This window comes from Panulirus ornatus, chromosome 20 (assembly GCF_036320965.1).
Source record: "Panulirus ornatus isolate Po-2019 chromosome 20, ASM3632096v1, whole genome shotgun sequence".
In the NCBI taxonomy this organism is placed as follows: domain Eukaryota; kingdom Metazoa; phylum Arthropoda; class Malacostraca; order Decapoda; family Palinuridae; genus Panulirus; species Panulirus ornatus.
The window spans coordinates 11,743,484-11,749,686 of NC_092243.1; positions in this window are offsets into that span (position 1 = coordinate 11,743,484).

The following is a 6,203-nucleotide window of genomic DNA, read 5'->3' on the forward strand; positions in this document are numbered from 1 at the left end:
ACTTTTAAACACTAGTGTCTTCATTTTACTTTACAATGGGAGAAGGACGGGGTAGTAAAATGATTTCATATCTCGTGACAAAGAGGGTTTATCCTCGTCTTCTTATAGTTTCTGTTTTACAGGCAGTCAGTCTGGAAGGCTATGAATTCTCATAAAAAATGTGTTTTCTTTATGTTTTTTATATCTATGTTGTAATCGAAGGTCAGCAATGTGTCAGGCTGAGGCCACTTGTATATGAACGTACAATGCTGTAATATGTAGGATCACCAGCTTTCGGTAACATCAAAATTTTTCTTTCATCGTCAACGTAGCTTTCTGTTGTTGTCTTTCTGTTGTTGCTGTTTTTGTTGTTGTTGTTGTTGTTGTTGTTTTTGTTGACTGGTTTTCCTGCATGGCACAGACCTTGTCATATAAAGGCCTGTAAGTCGTTTTCAAGTACCTAAAATTGACAAAGAGGTACATTTCCAGATTTGTTTTTTTTCTTGTCCATGTTTGCGACGGTCTTTTAGATATATTACCACCATCTTTATTTTTCCATTTTCCCAACTGTCTTTTGTTTGTGTATAGCTAACAAGAAAATAACGCATACATATAGTCAGCAGGCAAACAATATAATATTTGATCCTTCAACATGTACTGAAATATTTCTTACTAAATAGGTATTGTTATTATATTTTCTAAATATCATTTTCTCTGTGTACTGATTCAGATACACAGTCTGGGGTAAATGCAATGGAATAATGTCGGAGAGATAATACATATATCATATATGTATAGTACAGCTGAGTTCGTCCGTTACTTCCGTTACACACTGCTACAAAACGCAAGATTAAAATACATTTTTCCTTGGCTGTGAACAGCAATTATAGCATAGAAAGTACAAAGAAATACCAATTATGAATTTGCATTAAACTCACAACTACATCACGTTATTCTGACACACCACACAAGCACAGACAAATATTCAACATTCTCTCACGCTATTGAATCATCGGTTCACTCCTAACAGAATGTCTGCACGTTCGCAGATATAAACCGACACCAATCTAAACCCCTGGCAGCCATAAATTCGACCCACACCTCTCCAGCAAGTCTTGCTTGCCAACCTCTCCCACTGAACAAAACTTCAACCATACCCACCATCTTGTGCGACGCTCACACGCCGCAGACGTCAACACAACGGCCATAAACAAAGTAAACATGTTTAGAACATTTGCTCACACAACTTTTGGATAAGAATAGAATCCCTTAGTATCCCCTATCAACAATTAACCCACTCCTTCCTAAACTACGGTTTAACAGCTTGGTCATCCCTCTCTTGCCTAAAGCAAATATGACAAAGATGAAAACCACATGGAACAGGCACTCAGAGCAACCACCAGTTCCTTACTACCCACATACTTCAATCACCAGCACAAGACACAGCAGAACTAAAATATTTCCAGTGTAGTGGCACGATCCACGCGTCAACATACCCAGGACTCAGTTCGTCGTAACTCCTCCCCTCTACAGTCCTAACTAACCACCAAACCCCCAAGGTGAGCAGGACATGAACATATCATAAACACGGGGTAACGACTCGACGATCGTTCAACAAACGCCCTACCATCCCAGGTCTTAAACTCCACTCCAAATGACGTACATCTGTTTGAAATCACACTCCCCAGGCAAGTACGTGTTACGATTTCTCTTTTGTCTCGTCCACTGCCTATCTCGCCCGGTCTTATAAACACCAAGTCGTTAATACCACAAGACCTCTTATGATCAGTATACAACTTTCACTATGATGCTACTCAACACCTTAACTCCTCAAGTGTCCTGCATTAATCCCATAAAGACAGTCACCTCATCACACTTCTTGACCTGTGTCCCCCGTCCAGAGGATATGACCAGCTTTCTTAACCGCAGCTGGAGCCCCCATAGAGAGGGAATCCCTGGAGAAGAAGGTGAGGTAAGCACTTCATACAAGCAAGAGTCACTGAGCTACGTAAAGAGACGAAGGACCCGTGTCAACCCATAGCCTGGAAAGTCATCTTTTAACTCCAACTTCAGGGCGAATCCAACGAGGCGGAGGAGTCTTCTCTCTCTCTCTCTCTCTCTCTCTCTCTCTCTCTCTCTCTCTCTCTCTCTCTCTCTCTCTCTCTCTCTCTCTCTCTCTCTCTTGCCTTACGTCAGTCTGGGCTGGTGCGGACCGAGGTCGCTCGGACGAGAGCATTTGAAAGACAAAAGAAAAAAAATATAGCAGGAAAATTGTCCCCCATTATGTCACTGGTCTGAACGACCAATAAAAGTCGTGATGCTCCATAAAGCGTATTTCCAAGTATGTGTTAGGAGGTCGGCAGCGGGTTTATGGCCGCCATGTAATTTGGCTTGGATATATATATATATATATATATATATATATATATATATATATATATATATATATATATATATGTATATTATCCCTGGGGATAGGGGAGAAAGAATACTTCCCACGTATTCCCTGCGTGTCCTAGAAGGCGACTAAAAGGGAAGGGAGCGGGTGGCTGGAAATCCTCCCCTCTTGTTTTTTATTTTTTTCCCAAAGAAGGAACAGAGAAGGGGGCCAGATGAGGATATTCCCTCAAAGGCCCAGTCCTCTGTTCTTAACGCTACCTCGCTAACGCGGGAAACGGCGAATAGTATGAAAGAAAGAAATATATATATATATATATATATATATATATATTTATATATATATATATCCTCCACCTTCCTTGTTATCAGTAAGCCAGAGGATCTCGTCCATCCAGCCGTTAGAACGACAATTTTAGGTAATGCGAACGTATGGATATCGAACCAGCGTCTCTGATGTTCGACATGAGCCGCGGGTCGTGTTCGGGAGATTTTCTGGACGCAGCGCTCATGCGGGTACATGGGGGGCTCAGTAGATTGGGTCTGAACTGAGAGAGAGAGAGAGAGAGAGAGAGAGAGAGAGAGAGAGAGAGAGAGAGAGAGAGAGAGAGAGAGAGAGAGAGAGAGAGAGAGAGAGAGAGAGAGAGAGAGAGAGAGAGAGAGAGAGAGAGAGAGAGAGAGAGAGAGAGAGAGAGAGATTTGGGTCATCAATGTGTGTGTGTGTGTGTGTGTGTGTGTGGGTACGCGATTACCATCAATATTGTGGAGGGTTGGGGTGAGGAGAGAGAGGGGCAGGAGATACACTTGCCTCGCTGATGATGTGTTATTGTGAAGCGAGCAATGCCAACCTGTCGTGTGTGAGGTGTGTCATCACCATGCACATTGGGGGATGACATGAACGTAATACATCATGGCACATGAGATGCTGTGTGTGTGTGTGTGTGTGTGTGTGTGTGTGTGTGTGTGTGTGTACAATACCTGTAAAGCATATATGAATGATATAATACGATACACAGATATGTATAATGGCCTCGTTACAGGGGGAACTATGTCAGCATTAATGTTGCTGAATTACAGCTGTCTGTATCAAAGATAGAAAATAAATCCTGTACTTCAACGTAAAAAAAATGGGGGGAGACGTTACATTCTGTTCCTTAGAATTATGTTTGACCAATGTAATGCATCAGTATCCTTGAAAGCTGAAGAGAAACCTGCGATAAAAGAGAAACATCATTGCTTTTATAACGAATTTTGTCCTGTCAATGATATATATATAATATATATAATATTTATATATATAATATAATATATATTATATATATGTTATGTTTTGTTTTACAGCACTAATTCTAACTATACAAAATCCACCCATGGGTATATATCTATATATCATAGATATAATATATATATATATATATATATAGTATATTATATATATAATGTTATGTTTTGGTTTTTACACAGCACAATCTAACTATTACAAAATCACCCAAGGTTTATGTATATATATATATATTATATATATATATATATATATATATATATATATATATATATATATAATATATATATTAATATATATATATTATATATATATATATATATATATATATATATATATATATATATATATATATATATATATATATATATATATATATATACCTGATTTAAAATGAGATATACGTGAGCAAACGTATGTGAGTAGGAAAGGTGGCCAGAGGGCCTTGTTGGATCACGTGTTAATTGATAGGCGTACGAAAGAGAGACTTTTGGATTTTTATCGTGTGAGGCGAAGGTGAAGATTTGTAGAGGTTTTCAGAAAAGAAGAGAGAATGATGAGAGAAAGAGAGTGGTGAGAGTAAGTGAGCTTGGAAAGGAGACTTGTGTGAGAAAGTACCAGGAGAGACTGAGTGCAGAATGGCAAAAGGTGAGAACAAATAATGTAAGGGGAGTTGGGGAGGAATGGGATGCATTTAGGGAAGCAGTGATAGGCTTGTGCAAAAGATGCTTGTGGCATGAGAAAGGTGGGAGGTGGGCAGATTAGAAAGGTTAGTGAATGGTGGGTTGAAGAAGTAAGATTGTTAGTGAAAGAGAAGCGAGAGGCAGGAAGTAGTGCAAATGACTGGGAGATGTATAAAAGAAAGCGGCAGAGGTCAAGAGAAAGGTGCAAGAGGTGAAAAAGAGGGCTGATGAGAGTTGGGGTGAGAGAGTATCGTTAAATCTTGGGGAGAATAAAAAGATCTTTTGGGAGGAGGTTAATCAAGTGCGTAAGACAAGAGAACAAATGGGAACATCGGTGAACGGGACAAATGGGGAGGCAATAACAAGCAGTGATGAAGTGAGAAGGAGATGGAGTGATATTTTGAGGATTTGTTGATTGTGTTTGATGATAAGAGTGGCAGATATAGGGTGTTTTGGTCGAGGTGGTGTGCGAAGTGAGAGGGTTAGGGAAAATGACTTGGTGAACAGAGAAGTAGTGAAAGCTTTGCGGAAGATGAAAGCCGGCAAGGCGGCGAGTTTGAATGGTATTGCAGTGGAATTTATATATAAAAAAGGGTGTGATGGTGTTGTTGATTGGCTGGTAAGGATATTCAATGTGTGTATGACTTATGGTGAGGTGCCTGAGGACTGGCGGAATGCATACATAGTGCCATTGTACGAAGGTAAAGGGGATAAGAGTGAGTGCTCAAATTACAGAGGTATAAGTTTGTTGAGTATTCATGGGAAATTATATGGGAGGGCATTGATCGAGAGGGTCAAGGCATGTACAGAGCATCAGATTGGGGAAGAGCAGTGTGGTTTCAGAGGTGGTAGAGGATGTGTGGATCAGGTGTTTGCTTTGAAGAATGTATGTGAGAAATACTTAGAAAAACAGATAGACCTGTATGTAGTATCTTTACTGCTGACGTAATGATGACGTAGCTTTGCGTCACTCCCGATTTGGAACATGGCGAGGACCGACGTAGACAGTCATATGTTGGTGTCATAAGGGATGGCTATGAGGTCTGTACAACGTTCAAGTTGGGATGATACGATTACCCTTCATTCCTGAACATATGACATCAGTAGCTGTGTCTTTAGATACATGTGTTATATCTCTCTACATCTATATACCTATATCTATCTATCTATCTATCTATAGATCTATCTATCAATCGATCTATCTATCTATGGATCTATATCTATCTATCGATCTATCTATCTATCTATCTATCTATCTATCGATCTATCTATCCATCTATCTATCTATCGATCTATCTATCAATCGATCTATCTATCAATCGATCTATCTATCTATCGATCGATCTATCTATCTATCGATCGATCTATCTATCTATCTATCTATCTATCCATCTATCTACCAATCTATCTAGATATCTAGACATATACATGCATGTGTATGTATTCAAGGGCCGTACTTTTAAAACTTTAAACGCTAGTATTGTGGCTCACCAGCGCCTGGAATCCAGGCAATCTTTTTTTACTTTGAATTGGAGAGGACTCAAAGACCTGGCCATGAGAAGGACATGGGTAGCACCACCACCATGAGTCGAGCTGAGGGACAAAGACTATGATCAAATAATATTCATGGAATGTTTTCATGGATGTTTGTATTCAAATGTATATTGTAATATCAATGCAGATCATTCATGTTGCATCTATATTTGTATTCTGCAGTGAATTGTAATATTATCAAGTTCAAGTTATTAATGTTTTATCAGAGTTTGTATTCTGTTGTATGTTTAGATATCATACAAGATATTCATACCTTATTGATCAATGTATTCTACTGGATCTAGCATAGATCATGTAAACCAGTAATC